Source organism: Narcine bancroftii, chromosome 11 (assembly GCF_036971445.1).
Source record: "Narcine bancroftii isolate sNarBan1 chromosome 11, sNarBan1.hap1, whole genome shotgun sequence".
Classification (NCBI taxonomy): domain Eukaryota; kingdom Metazoa; phylum Chordata; class Chondrichthyes; order Torpediniformes; family Narcinidae; genus Narcine; species Narcine bancroftii.
The window spans coordinates 96552791-96573321 of NC_091479.1; the positions used below are offsets into that span (position 1 = coordinate 96552791).

A 20531-nucleotide genomic window follows, 5' to 3' on the forward strand; every position below is an offset into this window, starting at 1 on the left:
AAGTAAATAACTCGACGAAGGGCTCAAGCCCAAAATGTTGGTTTATGTACCTTTATCTTTGCTATATAAAGTACCTGCTGAGTTTCTCCAGCATCGTGTTTTAACTTAGGTTAAAGATAGTACCAAGGGACATTTGATTATTGGCTGCTTGAAGGCACAAGTTTCAGTATTAACCCTAGGAACTTTGAAGGTTTTCCTTTCCGCAAAAATGTTGGCCAATAACATCAGAAAAATTTGTATTTATATGAATTTATATTGGTAAACAGAATTTTGAAATGTCTGCACCATTATGGAAGACTAACAATCAAGTTTATCAAAATGACACCCATTAGACTTAATTGGAGGGATGTGAAATGTATATGGTTATTTTTCTCCATGCATTTTGTTTTTTTTATTCTCAGCACCACCTCACTGGGCTAAGCCCAAGAAGATGATAGACAGGAAAACATGGGACACACAGAGATGCCCTTAAATGCACTGGAATTAATTCTTGAGGCTGAGCAGAATTTGTTGATGTCTCTATATAGCAGTTTTAGTGTTACGAATTAGGCATGAATTTTTTGGCTGCTTTACTGATCATAGATATGGACATGAGGCTTTTATCTCCCTGAAAGACTAAAAAGAACAGATGTACTTCTTCTGCAATAAACAAAATGTATTAATGCTGGAAGCACAATTGTGGAGTTCTTCTTTGATGAGTATCATACTGGCCGGTGACACAGCTTTAGGCTGGTTGCCGATTTAGCAAAAATAAACTTTTCAACATACCATTTCAGGTACCCATAACCAAAGGACAATAAAGAGTTCTCAGTTTTATTGCCATCACTATTTATTATCCAAGGGATACATAACATCAAATGAATGCTGATGTACATGAAGTCTTGTGTGGATCATTGCAATTATATTGTAGCTGCATTTCAGAAATTAAGAAGCTGACGTCAGTTGAAACGATGGCCTTTGTACTCATTATATACACTTTGGAGTAAGACCTGGCCGCACATGTTTCAACAATATCCACTTAGAAAAGATGGGAAATAAAGCTGATGTCTGAAACAGAATTATACTAAAATTTGTGAATTCAAATGGAATAATAAGTTATCCATTTGGACTCCATATACTTGTCTCGATGTGATTGCTGCACTGAATACATCTTCCAGGAATGGTAGGGTTCAGATGCCAATGGTCTCTTCTATTTGCCTTTCCCCTTCTACCTCTTCCTAATGCCTTTCTTACCATAATTCACTCTCCCTCCTTCCTAATGCATTTTTTCTCTATGTCTCACCTTCTCATTCCAACACCATGTTCGAGTGTATCCTTTTATCATCCACATTTTCTCCCTTTATCGCTTTACCACACCCACATTCAGTCACTCTCTGCCAAGATCTTTCTTCTAAGTAATATAAGAAGTAAGGAATTAGGTCTCAAATTGGATAAAGCGCCAAAAAGATTCATTATGATAGCCTTAGCAGCAGCAAAAAAATGTATAATGTCAACTTGGAAAATGGAAAGAGCCTGAGAGTATAGCAATGGTACATGGAAATGAATGTATTCCATTGGAAAAAAAAACCATATAATTTAAAAAATAAATTCACATTATTTGAACAAATTTGGGAACCATACATGGAACATAACAGAGAGGGCTTGCCTCGGACTTCCACCCCCTAAAATGATAAGAAAACAAAACGACTTGATCCAGTGTGTAAAAGTAGATGACACACTTTTCATGTTTATTTTTCATTGTGTGAAGACATCGTTTAATGGTTTTATTGTATTGCATATGTTGAATATTTATTAGTTTTGGAGGGGGGTGGGAAGGGGGGAAGGGAGGGTAGGGGGGAAAAAAGGGAGAAAATGCCACTGTGTATATTTAATGAGAAACGTTTGTTTATATTTTGGTTGATATGGTTCACACTGTGAAAAATTTTAAAAAATTAAAAAAACAATGACATCACATAAGTATCACCAAACAGTGACAAGTTTAAAAACACAATTACATTATAGTTCCAGATATTCAAATTTGTAATGGAAATTTAAAGGGATGAAGAGAATGTATAACTTTTAAACACAAATTAAGTAAAGCATAGGATGTGTCTGTTGTTTGCTCCAGATTCATCTTAGTGCCCAACCATTTGGAAATTTGTCCCTTCTTAGCTTAACCTTGTGATCCATGACCCTTGAATTTCTCCGTCATGAAAAGGTGAATTCCTGGTCCCAAGTATAATGGCATTGAAACTGTGACAAAAACACATCATTTTGCATGAGACGCGAGATTTCTCTTCAGGATATAAAAATACTATTGATTATTTACTCTGAGGTAAAGACGCTTCACAAGTTTTTTTTAGTGGTGATTTCTGTTCAATTTCAATGTTTTACTGTGCTCAGTCTAAGGAAAATTACACCTGCAGTTTCATAACCACTGTCGCTTAACTGGTTATCGCTTAAACTAACATTTGTGCATTTGACGTTGGAAGTTGGTTTTGTTAAAACAGGACAGCCTTGAAAAATACAATGATTGATTTAAAACCAACATTCGTCAAATCTTTTGCAATTGACTTCAAACTATTTCATTTCACTCATTCCCAGGAGATTAAAGACTATACATTTGATGAAAAGAGGAGACAAAATCAAATTAATGAGCATACTATATTAGTAGAAGTGGCTGACATAACAAATATATCATGTTAAGGTGTTGTATCATATTTTTAGTATGTGTAAAGGAGACCACAGTCAATACGAATTAGAAACAACGTCTCCTCCTCACTGATTACCAACACAGGTGCAACCCAAGGATGCGTGCTTAGCCCACTGCTCTACTCATTCTACACCTAGGCACAATTCCAATGCAATTTACAAGTTTGCCGATGACTCTACAGTTGTCAGAATCACAAACGGCAATGAGGGAGACAGATAGTCAGCTCATTGAATGTTACACCATTCAACTTTGCGCTCAATGCCAGCAAAACCAAGGAGATGATTGTGGACTTCAGGAGACAGTCAGGGGAACACGACCCAGTCCTCATCATGGGCTCAGTAGTGGAGTGGGTCAAGAATTTCAAATTCCTGGGTGTCAACATATCCAAGGTTCTGTCCTGGAGGCTCCCAGTTGATGCACTCACAAAGAAGGCTCACCAGTGGCCAAATGTTGTGAGGTGTCTGAGGAGATTCGGTACGTCACCAAAGACTCTAGTAAACTTCTACAGGTGTACCGTGGAGAGCATTCTGGCTGGTTGTATCACTGCCTGGTATGGAGGCACCAAATCTCAGGACAAGAATAAACTCCAGAGGGTAATTAACACGGCCTGCGACATCACGGTCACCAGACGTCACTCCATTGAGGACATTTTGTAAGATGATTATAATGTGAATGTTTACACTATGAGGCCTGCTGCAAAAACACCACAATTTATGACTTGTTCATGACAATAAATTCTGATTCTGTACTAAAATGATGAAAATGCAAACCAACTGCAAACTGCATTCTTCTTCTAAAATTTAGTTCAATGGCATTAAATAGATCTGAACTTCAGCTTACAGTTTTGGTACATACCATTAGCCACATGCTGTGATTCTGACTGTGCAAATTTTTTGTGTGGACGATCGAATTCTCATCACGGATTGTTACTATAAAGATGGGTTTAAAATAATATGAGAAAATGTTAAGTAATATTGCAAACAACAATGTTTGGCCTGTCAGCTTGGCACATTGATAGCAACTCATGAATAGATACTAAGGTCTTGGGTTGTTGATATATTGGGTTGTTCATCAATAATATCAGGGCACATTCTGAAAATCCAAAGGTTATAAGTAACACGTGCATGTAGGAGAATTACAGAATAGCTGCTCACAGTTTTATCGCATCTACTAACTGCATATGAGGCCTTTTTGGCATCAACGATGGTTTGGAACGTTTACAATCCTCTAATGAGACTTGCATTGGCAATATGTGTCAAACACTGCTAACGGAAGAAACACTATTGATGGTAGCAGGGCCATCTCCGAGCACTTGGATTGATTATGATGCAAAGTAGAGCCCTCTATCCAGAGAGAGTGAAATGCGCACAGTAGCTCGCTACCAGAACAATGGTGCTAGAAAGCAGTGCATTCATTACTTATCTGATTTACGATGCACAAAGTGCCCTCTCAGCAATTTCAGAGGCAGGAAGAAAAAGGATTAGAGTTGGTTGGAGGATATTGAACCCTACAGAAAATTCTTGTTGTGCTACATGTCCACATATTTTAATTTACAATTAAAAATATACCCTCCTCTTTAAAGATGACATTTTATTGCACTAAAGTCTTCCACCATACCTCTATCTTTGGCACTGTTCTAAACAAACAACCAAACAGATTTACATTTTATGAGGCTAGGTTTATCTTGCAGTTTTCAGTCACTTTCAAATAGATATGAATCAAAATGGAAGGTTTATTAAGGAGCACTGTATTGTTCAAGCTCATTTGCATGCTTATTCTTTGCAGGGAAGCAGACTTGCCAGGTTTGAAGTGTTAGAGGAAGGAAAGGGAAAGCTGGATTCATCAAAACTGCAGGTAAGGTCAGAGTAACCTAACAAGAACTTGTGTTGTGCAAGTGCTCCTGAACATTAAATTTCCTCTGTCAATCAACCTATCACCACCACCCCCATCTATCCGCCACCACAACAAAGTGCTTCAGCACTTGAATTTCAATCCATGCTGAATTCAGTAGCCAATATCTCCCCCAAAAGTCAGTGATAATGACTAGACAATCAGATTTGCAAGGTTGATTGTTGGATGATTATTAACTGAAGATCATATCCCTGCTCCTCTTCCAAACAGTGGCATCCAACTAAGTGTGACAGGAGTCTCGGTCAAGGAGCCCATTGGGAGACATTCTCCTGCCATCAGAAGGGAAATAGATTGGATTAGACTTGACTGTGAATTTTAATTAACTAAAAAAATTAATTTAGACATGCAGCACAGTAACAGAACCTTCGGGTCTATGACCCAATGCCGCCCAAATACTCAAATTAACCTACAACATCTGTACATTCTTGAAGGGTGGGATGAAGCCTAGAGAAAACCCACATAAACACAGCAGGAATGTATAAACTCCTGACAGACTGCGCTGGATTCGAATCCAGCTCACTGGCACTGTAATTGCATTACACTAACCGTGCTGCCCACTGAAGTGAAATTGTGTAATATCTATACTATTTGGATAATATCTCAAGAACTACTACTGCCTGACAACTTCACTGGGTATTCTCATCAAAATCAGAAAAACCCTCATGGCAAGAGAAAAATTGGAAAATAACTTGTTGGTAGCTGTCAAAATAGTTATTAATTGCCCTCTTTGCTACAAATACACCAGACAGTTTTGCTTTAACTTGACAACAAATCACAGAAAGCCTTAAGGCAACTTAAAAAAAAATCACATCCATGTTTAACTCTTGTTCCGCACCAAATTTTCAAAGGAGTTTATATTTGAAGCAAAACTGCAAATAAATCTTATGGATGTAGATGGTCATTTATTTTCAGAATCAATGTGAAGTAATGATAAAACTGAATGTAAGATGGAAATTTACTGCCATGTATCCAGCTATTCATTAAAGGAACTGCGCTTTAATAATGAAGGGACACTTTCAAAGTTTAACTGAAAGATAATAAAAGACAGATGTAGTTGCGTACCAGTCTAGGAGTGCCGATTGCACTGCTCATCTGTATCTTCCGTGGCCTTTGCTTCTATATCTCAGCAACAAGCTCCAGGCCTATGCACTCCAAGAATCCTGCCTCCTTCCATTTCTCACCTGTTGTATGTTGCCACCTTTCATTACCAGCTGAGTCATCTGATGCCTGAGCCTGCATGATGAGACCTCCCTTCCACCACCTCTCCATTTCCCTCTCCTTAAGCTCTATCCTTTTAACCTACTGCCCACTTTTATGATGTCTGCCTCAGCTCCTGTAAAGCTCATTGGCATATTGTATTGATTTACTAATACAAAATATAGGCGTGATTGACCAAAGAAATAGTTTCAACAGCCTTTAAAGGCTCCAAAAATCCTAAGTATGTGAAGTGTCTTCTATTAATTTGATCATTTTCTGAATCTCTTGTTTTTGAGAGGAAAATGATTGAGTCTTCCAACCCATCCCATCCCATCCCATCCCATCCCATCCCATCCCATCCCATCCCAACCCATCCCATCCCATCCCATCCCATCCCAACCCATCCCATCCCATCCCATCCCAACCCATCCCATCCCATCCCATCCCATCCCATCCCAACCCATCCCATCCCATCCCATCCCATCCCATCCCATCCCATCCCATCCATCTATTTCTACTGACAGCTCTGAAGAACCTCTGGGAAGTTTGTCACAAAGACTGAGATATAACATGGAGAAGCCCATTCAACCACTGTGTCCATCAGGCCACCCATCTTTACATTACCTTTACCTCACTCATTATACTCTCCTTAAAGGCCTATCTGCTACTGCCCAAAGTCCGCTGCTTAGTTGCACAACGGAGTCAATGTACAGTGGTTAATTAACCTAACAACCATCACTTTAAGCTATTGAAGTGGGTAAAATCATGACTTTTGAAAGACACGTGGACAAATATCTGGAAGGAATGGGTTCAGAAAAATATGAACCAAATGCAGGCGAATGGGAATAGCCCAGAAGACCAACTTGATCGACAAGACGGATTGAGCCGAAGAACCTCTTGCATGATGTATGACTCCATGAAATGCTTCTAATGTGCGAGGAAAGTGGAGCACTTGCATATATGCAAACTCCACATAGACAGCACCTGAATTCAAGAAAGTTTAATGCGCTAAATTCCTGTAGAAACTCCGTAGGACATGCAACATCTTCAGGAAGTAAAAAAGCAGTTGACAGTTTGGGCCAGAGCCCTTTGTCAGAATGTGCAAGGCAGCAGGCACTCATAGATTCGACAAAATACTGGCCATCAGTCAGGAGAGACACCTGCCTTGCTTCCAGACAAGCACTCACAGACACCCCCTAAAGGGTGGACAACCCATTGTTTAGGGTTTGATGTTCTGGCTTGGTAAATGTTAAATAACCCAGAAACAGCTTGGAGTCCTGAATTTCTGGATCCATTGAATAATTCCAGCAGATGGTCCAAGTTAGTTCCTGAAACTGCAAAGGCCCACATTCCTGTTGCTGATGCCTTTTAATGATAGAAAGTCCCAGCAAAGGATTAATATTAAAAACAAGGAATCTATTCCTGTAGTTTGTGAAAGCTTTAGCAAAGAAGGAAAAAAAAACCCCTGCATTTTACTGGCATGTTATTAACACTCACCAAATGCATTTGGGATTTCCTGGATCCTTTCCAGTTTCAGTTATGATTGTACCCAAGTGGTGCTGCTATTTTATGCAAGGAAAGATCAAATAAAACACAATAAATTCATTAGCTAGATTACTTTTCTAATCTTGGAATTGATTATTTCCTTGTTGATAATCAACTAATCCCACTGACTGGTTTTTGTAATTATCAGATCATGTCCCTGTTATATTATCTATGACTCTTCCTGGCCTGACATTGTAAAAGACATTGGCATTGATATTGGAGTTTGCTATCAGGTAATGACTTTGTAAAATCTTTGATACAAATACTTTGTTAATTTCTGACTTTATGCTTCAGAAATGACAGCAGTTTGATGAACAGTTTCCTTGATCGTTTAAATATTCCCATGCTTTCTTCGGATGACTAAATGAGACTAGATGAGCCGATGTCGCAAGGGGGAAATAGCTACTGCTATTTCTTCATTGCATTCTGGAAGAGATCCAGGACCTGATGGATTTCCTGTGGAGTTTTTCCAAATCATTTTCTCAATTGCTTTCACCTCAATTAAGTTCTATGTTATTTGATTTGTTTAGGCACAGTAATCTCCCAGCAGCATTTAGCAAGGCATGTCTATCTCCCATAGTAAAGAGAGGTAAATACCTACCCGAGTGCTCCTTCTACAGGCCAATTTCTTTATTAAATGCTGATATAAAAGTATTGGCTAAGGTAGATTGAAGAATATTTGACCATCTATCATTTCTGAAAATCAGACTGGTCTTATTTTAATATACATCGCTTATTAGATATTTTGTATTTACCTTCCAGTGCATTCCTGAATGTGTTCTTTCCCTTGATGCAGAGAAAGTGTTTGATCGAGGTGAATGGATATATTTATTTACAATCTTAGAAAAATTCAATTTTGGACCTTGTTTTATTTCATGGATTAAATTATTATATTCATGCTCAATGGCTTCAACAGTCACCACCTTTTAATCTCCAAGTAAGCCCATTACCTTTTGATTTGGCCATAGAGCCATTAGTGATTGCATTTGGGGAGTCTGAAGATATTTCAGGGATTTGTAGAAAGGGAATTGAACATCAAGTTTCCCTTTAAGTGGATGATCTTTTTCTTTTCTTTTGAAGGCCTGACACTTCCTTAGCATCCACGCTTCCAATACTTTCTCAAGTTAATCAGTTTTCAGGATATAGATTAAATCTGCATAAAAGTGAACTTTTCCCTTTGCATGCACCTCCATCAGTGTAGACTTTTAAGATGGTGGAAATCAATTTAATTATCTTGGTATTACAGTTACAAAGAATCTTAATCTTTTAAAGAAAATTTTCTCACATTATTAAAGCCTGTGAAACAGTCTTTAACACAATGATTCCCTTTCTGTATCTTTGGTCGGTCATATTAATTCTATTAAAATGAATATCTTACCTACATTTATTATAGCTTTTTCAATCTATACTAATTTTCATTTTCAAATTGTTTTTTGACTCACCCTCATCTAAACAAAGTTCATTTTCAAAAATATAAAAAGGAACAGAGGCATGGTGCTACCTAATTTTAGATTCCATTATTGGGCAACCTTGTTTTGGTTACATTTTCATAACCGAGTTGATTGTCCAGTGTGGGTAGCAATGGGGTTGAACTCTGCTAAAAACATTTACATGCCAGCACTTCTTGGATCCTTACTTCTCTTTCCTTCAAATAAATCAACTGATTTATTTCCCAGTTGTCAGGCAGACTGTGAGAGTGTGGGTGCAGTTCAGCAAACATTTTGGACTTTATGGTCCTTCTCTTTCAAGCCCTATTTTACCCAATCGTCTTTTTTTCAACTTTCTTCGCATTATCTTGTTTTTCATGACTGGCATAGATTGGGTATTGAACGATTCAAAGATTTGCTTTATTGATAACAGCTTTGCGTTATTTGAACAGCTTTCTAAAAAGTTTAATTCGCCAAATATAAATTTTTTCAGATATCTGCAAATCCGGCATTTTCTTCAATCTCAGATATTTGATTTTCTTGGGGCACCTGATGCAAACATTGTTGGTGTATTTTTTAGTCTACAACATTCTCGCAAAAATTTAATATCCATTATTTATGATAAGTTGTTAGGTTTAAGACATACCCCTCTAATTAAAGTTTAAAAATGCCTGTGAATAGGATTTAAACCTTTCATTTTCAGATGAGGTTTGGGATTTTATTTTTAAGATGGTTAATACTACATCCTTTTGTTCCAAACCTTGTTTGTCACAATTTAAAGTTGTACATAGGGCCCATATATATAAAGTCAAATGATCTTGTATCTATTCAGATGTAAACTAATTGTTGTGATAAGCATCGAGTCCACGCTGCTGAAGATCCAGCTGCGCTGGATGGGTCACGTCTCCAGAATGGAGGACCATCGCCTTCCCAAGATCGTGTTATATGGCGAGCTCTCCACTGGCCACCGTGACAGAGGTGCACCAAAGAAAAGGTACAAGGACTGCCTAAAGAAATCTCTTGGTGCCTGCCACATTGACCACCGCCAGTGGGCTGATAACGCCTCAAACCGTGCATCTTGGCGCCTCACAGTTTGGCGGGCAGCAACCTCCTTTGAAGAAGACCGCAGAGCCCACCTCACTGACAAAAGGCAAAGGAGGAAAAACCCAACACTGTTAGGTCTGCTTTGTTCATGAATGAGTGAGACAAACACCAGGCTGAGTCGAAATCAGGGTTCTTTGTTCTTTATTACCGGATTGTAACACTTGCGACTAACAAGTTAGTCGGAGAATGCATTCTGCCGTTATCAGCAAAATGGTGATTTTTTATACCCTTGGATACATGCTTAGAACATCATCATATCATTACTTGTCCAATGACTAAAACTGTTGCTATCCTTTCCCTGCTAGCTTCCTGCCTCTCAATCCATCAATGTCTCTCTTATCTTGTAAGTACAAGGATGCATTCTGTTACTCCTTAGTACTGGGTGACTCCTTCTCCGGTCCCATCTCATGATGTTTTACCTAACAGGAGTACAAGGACACCTCCCCTTCTTGTTACTGCCCTGTACAGGGTAACTCCCTACACATTCCCATCTCATGATGTTTTACCTTACAATCCCTCCTTTGTCCTCTTTAGAGGACAATCTCGCCCTGACTATGCTACCACCGCGTTACATTAGTTCGCCTATTATTGCCAAGCTCTATACGGGTTCTGTTCACAGGGCAGTTCGGCTGGTGGGCGAGGACTCCCCCAACCCTCCTTTGCGTACACCCCCCATCCGTCACCCCGATCCCATTGCCCGTTTACAAGTTTCATCCCATTTGCCCCCAAGCAAAAAACTAGCTAACCCCCCGTACATTAGTAAATTCCCAAGTTAACATATGGTCTACAATCTAATTCATAATACTTGTTCTACAATCTGATTAATAATGTTTGTGTTACAATCAATGTTATAATATTTGTTCTACAATCAAGGTTATAATAATTAGGTTACAAGCAAGGTTAAAATTATATGTGTAACAATCTAATTCACAATCCCTCCTTCCCATCACATTCCCCTTCAGACTCCAGATCGATCTCAGCAACTTTCTCCGTCTCCTGTAATGTGAGATAGTCTTGCTCCACAGCCTGCACAGCTTGATATTTCGGAGGCAGTTCATCACGGTCAGCAAGGGCTGTCTCTATGGTCCTCGTGACCAGCGTTCGAATGCATGGAATACAACAACAGCCACAAGTGATAAAAATTGATACAGAAATGAACAAACCCAGCAAAAGTTGTCCTAACAATGTGCTCCATCTCCCAAACACTCCCTGTAACCAGGATAAAACAGGATTGGAGACTCCAGACTGGGCTTTTAATTCTTTCGCCAATGCCCTAAGTTTCGTTAACCCCTTAGTGAGTGATCCATCTGGCCCTGTGTTATTAGAGATAGAAGTGCAGCATAGATCTCCAAACATAGCACACACTCCACCTTTCTCTGCCAGGACCATATCAATCGCTATCCTATTCTGAAGTGTCATAAGGGAAGTTTCTGACAGTTGTTGATGTATTGCCTCAACAACGTCCCTGGTCAAATTTGCAAGGCGCTGGACATTATAGTGAATAAGGTTGATCCTATTAACATTCTTATTTACAGTGATGGGAAATATTGCACTAAAAACAGGAAAGCTTTCAAACCCAGCTGCAATCTCATCGGCTAATTTAAATTCGTCCGGAATATTCCGGGCTTGGCCAATGGCATCAATCCATACCCCATCAGGGTTCCTTCCTCCCGGCCCCAAGAGTCCAACACTCCTCCTTTTTCTCCACAGCCAACTCTCTGTGTGGCGCAATTCTAGGGAATCCTCGTCTCCCTCCTGCATTTTGACAATCAGCACTGGCGCATTAAGGGTTACTAGAGCACACCGACCATCCCAGTTAGCAGGGAGCCAGTTGTACAGCACTCTTCCTCCACAAAACTCATCTGTGTAGTCATTCAATCTGCTACAAGTCTCCTTAGTTTCAGATTCATTTTTTTGTTATGGGACCTCAAAATCATCCCCTGTATATGTTCATGATAACCAGTAACCTGTTTGGCTGCCCTGTCAGGCACCCATGTGGCGTTTTCCCTGCTAATAGTAGGTCGTCTACATACTGAATCAGTGTAACATCTTCCGGGAGCTTTAATTTCATTAGGATTTCGCTAAGGGCCTGATTGAACAGTCCTGGACTGTCCTTATAACCCTGAGGTAATCTAGTGTATGTGTACCGATGTGCTTGGTAAGTGAAAGTTAACCAGTCTTGCCATTCCTCAGCTAAATTCAAGCAGAAGAATGCGTTTGCCAGATCAATGACAGTATAGTATTCGTGCTCCGGACTCAGAGCCCTAAGTGCTACATATGGGTCTGGGACTGGTCTCCCGATGGTCTTGGTAGCCAAGTTAATTTCCCGGAGGTCGTGTACCATCCTCCAGTCTTTTCTACCCTGTTTGGGAACAGGCATGATGGGCGTGTTCCACATACTGTCAGGTGCCGCCCTTAAAACCCCTGACTCCATTAACCCTTCTATCGTTCCTTTAATACCCTCCTCCTGACTGGGCGACAAGCGGTATTGTTTTCTCCATATTGGTTTCTGCCCGGGGTTGGCCAATTCTAGAAATACCTCTCCTTTTATTACTCCCACATCATAGGGCCCCGTTGTCCGTATATGTGGACTCAGATTAGAAAGATATTTGTCTGAGTCTCTGTGATCAATATTTTCTCCTTCTATGGCTCGGTCTCTTTCTACTTTCTCATTCACAACCTGGTCCCATGCTTCAATATTCAGTCTGACAAATTTTCCTCCCTCCGAGGTGGAATATCCCGGGATTTCTGTCTGCCTGTATTCACACCCTATCGCTTCCTTTACCATCGGACCCAGCTGTCGAGCGTGATGATCTTTGGCAATACCCAAGGTCACATGAGGCACACTTTCTACTCCTAAGCAGAACCACTCCATTTGTTCTTCTGTCATGACAACCATAGCAGCTATTCCCTCCTTACCTACAAAGATAAATGGACAATGTATCGTTTCTGTCTTCCCTTCTTTTAGAGAGTCCCACCTCTCCTCATATTCCTGGTCCGGGTGGATGGTGTAGTTTAATGTAACATGCATAGGATCTAGTGGATAATGGTAATCCCCATACCGAGGAATACTGGCCCTCCACTCAAAAAACTGTTTAATCAGCCCTGGGCCTGGTTCATCATACAGTAGCCGACTCCAGAAAATACTTCTGAAGTGTTAGATGGGGTCATTACTATAAACTGTCCTCCCCTTCTTATTGTATCCCCTGGGTATGTTAACCGAAGGCCCTTCTCAGAACATTGTATGGTTATTCCTAGTTTGGTAAGAATGTCCCTTGCTAATAAATTAATGGGGCAACTTGGCACAACCAGGACAGGCGTTTTAACCCTTTGTCGTCCAAATGTCATGTCGATGTTATCTGTATAGGGCTGTGTTTCCCTTATCCCGGAGAATCCTATTGTAGATAATGTTTTGCCCGAAAATGTGCTCCCTGGGGGTTTTTTAATCACTGTCGTAACTGCTGCCCCTGTGTCAACCATAAATTCAATTTTTTCTCCATTTACCGTCCCCCAAATTTTTGGTGGCTCCCAGGGAGGCGTGATTTTTGATTCTCCTGGGCACCGTCAATAATCAAATTCAGCACCTTCCTCAATATAGTCATTACACTGAGGTGCCTGGACTTGTTGATCACTCTGCCACCCCCCGATTCTCTGGGGCCCATCAATGTGTCCACCCCTACCCCTTGCTTGTCCTCTTAAGTTTCCTCCTCTTCCCCGATAGCCTCTAATAGAGGGTAATCTTTTTCCCTTTGCTCTCCCAGCCTCCGGACAGTTCCGCTGGTAGTGTCCAGGATTTTGGCAGTACCAGCATACTGCATGTTCCCCTCTATACATTGTACCTAGCTGTCTTTCCCAACCATTTCTTACTTGGGGTCCCGGATTTATCACTGGCCCCATGACCTGTGGGACTATCTGTTGGGCCGCTAATTTAACCCCTATATGTTCTATAGCTCTCACCAATTTATCGGTTGTTTTGTCCACCTCCTTCTGGGATGCACTTTCTGACTTAGCATGCTCTGATTGACGATGTCGTTTGATTGCATGTGTCAGGTGTCTTTTCCACAAATCCTCTGACATTGTCTCTACTCCCACAATGTCCCTTAATTTTGCTTGAACCGTAGCAGGTAGTCCGTTTATTATCCCATTACGAAAGTGAGCCCTTCCTAAGGGGCTGTGGTCGGGTCTTTCTCCAGTCCCTGTTTCCCATAAGTCCCATGCTCGAGTGAAATACTCGTGTGCAGTCTCTCCTTCCTTAGTTGAAGGGTTACCAAGGCATCCAAACTATAGGGTGTAGGAAATGTTTCTCTAAGTGCTTCCCAAAATTTATTCCGAAGTGGGTTAAATTCTATTTCATCCCCCAATTTACTGCTTCTTACAATTTTCTCTATTTGCTTCAGGGCCCCTTCTGCCTTTAATTTTATCATGATAGTTCTGACATCTGCGAGTGCTAATTGTTCTTGGCAGGTTTCTCGCTCAAAACAAGAAATCCATGGACTAGCCCCATTACTCAACGGAGGTAGTTTTTTCATTAAACTCTCTAAGTCCATTCGTGACCAGGGTACATATTTTTGAGTTCCCCGTCCCGTGATCAGTAATGGGCATTGATATCTCAATTTTGGGGATTTCTGCTCCTTCTTTACTCTTGGCATGCATTTATTTATCCCACCTTGTTCTGACTCTTCTTCGTCACTGTCACTGTCCCTATCAGCTTCCAATGTCTCAGGGTCAAAGGTATATTGGTCACGTTCATCTCTAAGATAATCTTTTCGGCCATAGTTTAGTTGTTTCACATCTTTCTCTTTTGTTCTAACTATGTCCAGGTAGGCATGTCTATTTTTCTCCCTCCCGAGTCTTTTCCTTCTACTTTCCTCCCATGGTGGATCGTATCTCGTTTCCTCATCTGTACTACACTTTTCGTCCTTTACTCCTATTACCATTCCTTCAGCTTTAATTTCTCCTGACAGTGTTGTAGTTATCTTTTCCACTTCCTTCAATACACCTACCATTAATTCTTTTTGATCCTCACTGATCTGCCCCAGCACATTAATATCTCTGTTTAAGTTTTTAATGTTATCCTGAACCTTTTTCATGTTCCATTTCTGTATCTCTAACTCCTTTTCTATTTTCTTAGACTCCAGAGGGGTCTCTACATCTATTACTCCCCCTTCTATTTTTATTAAAGGGGCCTGTACCTCGTCTGATGTGTCCCTATTCCCGTGGTTCTTGTCACACCCCAGTGTCTCAATATCTGGATATAAGGGACGTGACTCCAGTATCCCATCTGGGGTGTCAGAGAGAGAGAGAGAGAGAGAGAGAGAGAGCATAGCGAGAGAAAGAGATAGAGAGGCAGATACACAGAGCACAAGAGATAGAGAGAGAAAATGCCTTGCACTGGCCCCACTGGGAGAAAAGTCTTCAGATTAACACTTTCGTTTCAAAGGTTTTAAAAGGTTCTCATCCTGTGATCACTGGTCTGGATCAGATTGGGTCTCCCACCACTGGGAACTATCACTCCTTCCTTCCCTCCCACCTCGAGTGAGCTACACGTCAGCCCACAATGTCTGCCCTGATCCCGCAATGGTGGGGGTGCGGGAAAAAGGGAGGGAGAGAGGATAAAACAGGATCCCATTTGATGCGGAGCTGGAATTGTGGGCACAAAATTAAAACCAAATTGTATTTCTCTGCCCTGCCCAACCTGGGGATTTCAGGGCAGCACCGCCACAGATTGGGATTGGGAGGGGGAGTGGGTGAGAGAGGAGGGGGGGGAGAAGAGAGAGAGGGGGAGAGAAGAGAGAGGGGGGAGGGTGAAAGGAGGGAGGGAGAGAGCAACCCCGGACACTTCGTGGCTGGAAACTGGAAACAGGCACTTTTCCTTTCCCTTCTGTGTTTTGTTTCTTCCAGCTTATCTAAGCCTCTACGTTTTAAAATTTTTGTTTCCCTCACCTGTCAGGAACATCTCAGTGCCCCCGGGTAACCAACCCCTCTTCCTCCAGCGGTCTACACATTTTCGGAGCATTTTTTGTTTTTCCAATGCCGCATTACTGGTATTTCGCTCCTCTAATTCCTGATTAATTTCCTTAATAACTTGGTCAAAAGTCTTAGCAGGCAACTGTACAGCCATAGCTGCGGGACCGCTTTCTAATGCCTGTTTTAATTTAGGTTCTTGTCCGTTTAGGGGATCTATGTCAACGAAAATTGCTTTTAAAAATGTCTCCTTGCAAACTGGATGACTAATATCTTTTAAAAGAACAGTCTCTAAGTCTTGTCCTCCAATTGACTTCAGACTGTCCTGTATACTCTGATTGCTCGTTTTCCACTCTCTGTTTTCCCAAAGGGGTCTGAAAGTTAAATTACAACTAGAAAACCAAATATTTGGGCTATACTTTTGTCCTGTTTCCCTGTACCAATCTATGAATTTACGTAACTTTATCTCCTTGGTGATGTTGGGAATACCCTCATTTAACTTATCAAAAGTATTTCGAATAAACTGGGTGTCTCTTAGGAGTTTGTCAACTTTTTCATTAATATCTCCTACCTGATCCGGACACAGCTGTCGCAGCCTTCTGTCGTCGTTCTTGTTCACCAGGCAGGCGTCCCTGAGTACTTTTTTTTGTTGTCTCAAGGTCTCTAGTGTCTGCTGTGGTATTCCACCACGGCGAATTGGGGAAATAAATTCTTAACTTCTCAAGTGTACAGACATTATCATACCTACCGGACATTTATAAGTCAGTCTCTCAGATACAATTGAGGCCAATAAGCCTGAACCTTTGTTTTCTTTCAAAGCCCAACCTTCACGTGGGAGATTTCTCCTCTTAATAACCAGTTTAGGGCAGAAAACTCAGGTCCTCAATTGTTTATAGACCACCTTCTCACTCTATTGGACTTTGCAACGACACAATAAAGACTTTTAAACTCTAGTAGTTTCTTGCGAAGCACTTAATAAATGTCATTCAAACACCTTAAGGACTTTTATCTTGTCTGTAATCACTTACGTGTTACAATCCTGGCATGCGACCTTCAATTGTGGTCGTCTAATTTGTCTGATCTCCAGTTCTTACTGACAATCATAAAGATTTTTAAAAAAAAAGAGAATTTTGTTAAAACAGGCTTCTCTGGACCTTTTTATCAGCCGGCTGAGATGATTGTCAGAAAAAACAGAAACCGTCGTCCAGTGTTCACTCACCCATCACGTCGGGGTCACCAAATTGTTAGGTCTGCTTTGTTCATGAATGAGTGAGACAAACACCAGGCTGAGTCGAAATCAGGGTTCTTTGTTCTTTATTACCGGATTGTAACACTTGCGACTAACAAGTTAGTCGGAGAATGCATTCTGCCGTTATCAGCAAAATGGTGATTTTTTATACCCTTGGATACATGCTTAGAACATCATCATATCATTACTTGTCCAATGACTAAAACTGTTGCTATCCTTTCCCTGCTAGCTTCCTGCCTCTCAATCCATCAATGTCTCTCTTATCTTGTAAGTACAAGGATGCATTCTGTTACTCCTTAGTACTGGGTGACTCCTTCTCCGGTCCCATCTCATGATGTTTTACCTAACAGGAGTACAAGGACACCTCCCCTTCTTGTTACTGCCCTGTACAGGGTAACTCCCTACACATTCCCATCTCATGATGTTTTACCTTACAACACCCAACCCCAACCAACCAATTTTCCCCTGCAACCGCTGCAATCGTGTCTGCCTGTCCCGCATCGGACTTGTCAGCCACAAACGAGCCTGCAGCTGACGTGGACTTTTTACCCCCTCCATAAATCTTCGTCCGCGAAGCCAAGCCAAAGAAGATATTCTGAATGTGTCCTCGGCTTGAAAAATACTGGATGGATGTGTTTCAGACTTTATCTTTAATCCTTAATGTAAATCTAGAGTCCAATCCTTTGGTTGCTCTTTTTAGTACAACCGGAGAGGATGAGGTTCTTTTAACTCCAATCAAATGTGTCTTTCACCTCTCTTTTGGCCAGATGCGCAATACTGTTTAGATCAGTGATTCTTAACCTTTTTCTTTCAACTCCCATACCACTTTAAGTAATCCTTATGGCATTGGTGCTCTGTGATTAGTAAGGGATTGCTTCAGGTGGTGTGTGAGTGGGAAGGGAAGGTTGAGAACCACTGCTCTAGACCCAATTGTTATTGAAATATTTGCCTTGAGAAAAATTGTCGTTGACCAATTTCCTTTGGAGTTATGAAACCGTGTGCCTAACAAGTCAATTAGGAATGATTAAAACAGTGGTTTTCAAACTTTTTCTTTCCACTCACATACCATCTACTAATCCCTTACTAATCACAGAGCATCTATGGCATAAGGAATACTTACGTGGCATGTAAGTGGAAAGAAAATGATTGAGAACCACTGGTTTAGATGGAAGGATGCTGCCCTGCCCACTCATGCTCAATGGTTGAGGGGCATTATGTCCTGTTTAAAATAGAAAAAATCCATTACTCAATTAATAACTCTGCTACTATCAGGGAAAAGACGACCACTCAGCAGTACAAGGGACAGCTTCTTCCCCGTTGCCATCGGATTCCTGAATAACCAATGAACCCAAGACACGGCCTCACTTTTCGTGCACTGTTATTTTATTTTTTTATAGTAATGTCGGAAGATGGTTGTAATATTTATGTTTGCCCTGTGACGCTGCTGTGAAACACCGAATTTCATGACTTGTTCGTGACAATAAATCCTGATTCTGAAATATAAAGTTTCAAATGCTGTGGGGACCATTCCTGAATTATTTCCATAACCTCTAGGTATAATATTAATCCTGAATTTCAGTACTTTGCCTTTTAATTTCAGGAACGAAGTATAATTTTTCTTTAGTCACACAGCATTGGTTCGGTGATGGGGTTTAGAGTCGCGCCAATACGTGATAAAATTTTCTTTGTATTATGGATGCGCTTTATGCGCTTTTATATTTCATTGAGTTATGTAATTTGCTATTATTATTGTGCATTCAATAAATGTTTTGTATATGGATGTTATCTATGTAAAATCAATAAAAATATTTAAAAATGCACCTTAAAACGTTCTCCCCTTTAAAACTCTGCTTTCCACTGTACAAGCCACAAGGTGACTGCCTCCCCACACCTAAACAACCTTTTTCTGTATCAAACAAAGAACAAGCAAGCAAATGGAAAATAAAAGACCATTCTACCCTCTTACATCTTGCCTCCCCTCCAGTGCTCCCCATAATCTTTGTTTAATCATATTTGCAAGGGTGAAATTTCATTCTTAACTCGCAAATCGGTAAAATCTGGATGGAATGAGCCAGCCTTTGCCCAGAGGTGGCACAGTTTGCGTAGCAGTTACCACAATTTCTGTTACAGCCCTATTGATGCGGGTTTGAATCCCACACTGTCTGTAAGGAGTTTGTACCTTCTCCCTGTGTCTGTGTGGGTTTCCTCCGAGTGCTCTGGTTTCCTCCCACCTTTCAATACTTACGGGGGTTGTAGGTTAATTGGTGTATTTGGGAGTCATGGACTGGCAAGGACTATTTACTCTGCTGTGTGTCTAAAAATTTTTAAAAATTCAAATTCAAATATTTACCTGGGATAGATGATAACTCAACTGTACATGAATAAGATAATTTGGATATAGTGGTATCAAAATGGAGATGTCCATGTTTTCTTTTGTGTCATTTTGCACAGAACACTTGAAAGACTTCAGCACTGATTTAAATAACAATGACAAGAGAAGGTAGATAAATAATGCCAAGAATTTTGTTCCCACATTAAAAATTCTGGCAAGTTAACAGCAGCTCTTTCCCCTCTGGCATAAGTGTTACTTTTTGAATAATAACTTTCATTACTTTTCAAATTGAGATTTTGGTAGTTTTCATATTACTCCTGAAGTTCCAGATAGAATTAAAAATTTACATCATGGATAAATAATTGCCATTGAATCTGGCCTGGATTTTTTCAAAGAAAATGTGAACTAAATTTGCTGGATCTGAATAGTCACTTTAATGAGGATGTCAATGTCCTTCCCAAGGCCATTCTATTAAGATGTATGATAGGATCAAGATTCCAAATCATTTCCCCTTTGTTTCATAAGATTGCAATAATGGATTTTAGAAAGAAATGACCGATTTGTTTTTTAGTGTGAACTGACTGCTCTTATATTCAGAGCCAATAAAGATAAACATATTAGATGCCTTTTGGGGGAAAAATCTGACCCTGGAACACTGGAACAGAAACAGAAATGCTCAGTGGGTCAGTGGAGAGAGTAACAGAGTCGAAGTTTTGGTTCAAGAAATCTTTATAAGAACTGGAAAGGTGAGAATATTTGTTTCAGGTTGCAGCCCCTCCAACATACTCCAGCTTGGTTTTGGATGTTCACTTAATAAGTACAGATGCAAAGTACTTCCATCAGAATGTCGCATTGAGGAATTAGAGTTCATTAATTTAAGTCACTTGAACCTTGTGGACTGGCAAGGACATTTGTACAAGATATACTGAAGGTTCACTGAAGAAAGTTCACATATTGCAGGAAATTGCTGATTAGATTCCACATTATTTGTTGATCTCAATTGGCATGCAACAACTATCTGCACTCTCATTGTGCAAAAGGTGGGAAAAAATACCATCATTAGTTATGGATTGGCCAATTTTGTCCAATGGAAAGTGGATCAGTGAGGAG

The 20531-nt window shown here is 40.4% G+C and overlaps 1 long non-coding RNA gene across 1 annotated transcript; it reads right to left on the reverse strand.

The window, feature by feature from the left end:
- Positions 1 to 733: 733 nt before the first annotated feature.
- Positions 734 to 7655, reverse strand: LOC138746181 (uncharacterized). The gene is made up of 3 exons (XR_011346746.1): positions 7298 to 7655; positions 3548 to 3621; positions 734 to 2232 (listed from the first exon to the last, which is right to left on the reverse strand). It is a non-coding gene; the product is annotated as an uncharacterized lncRNA (long non-coding RNA).
- Positions 7656 to 20531: the final 12876 nt, after the last annotated feature.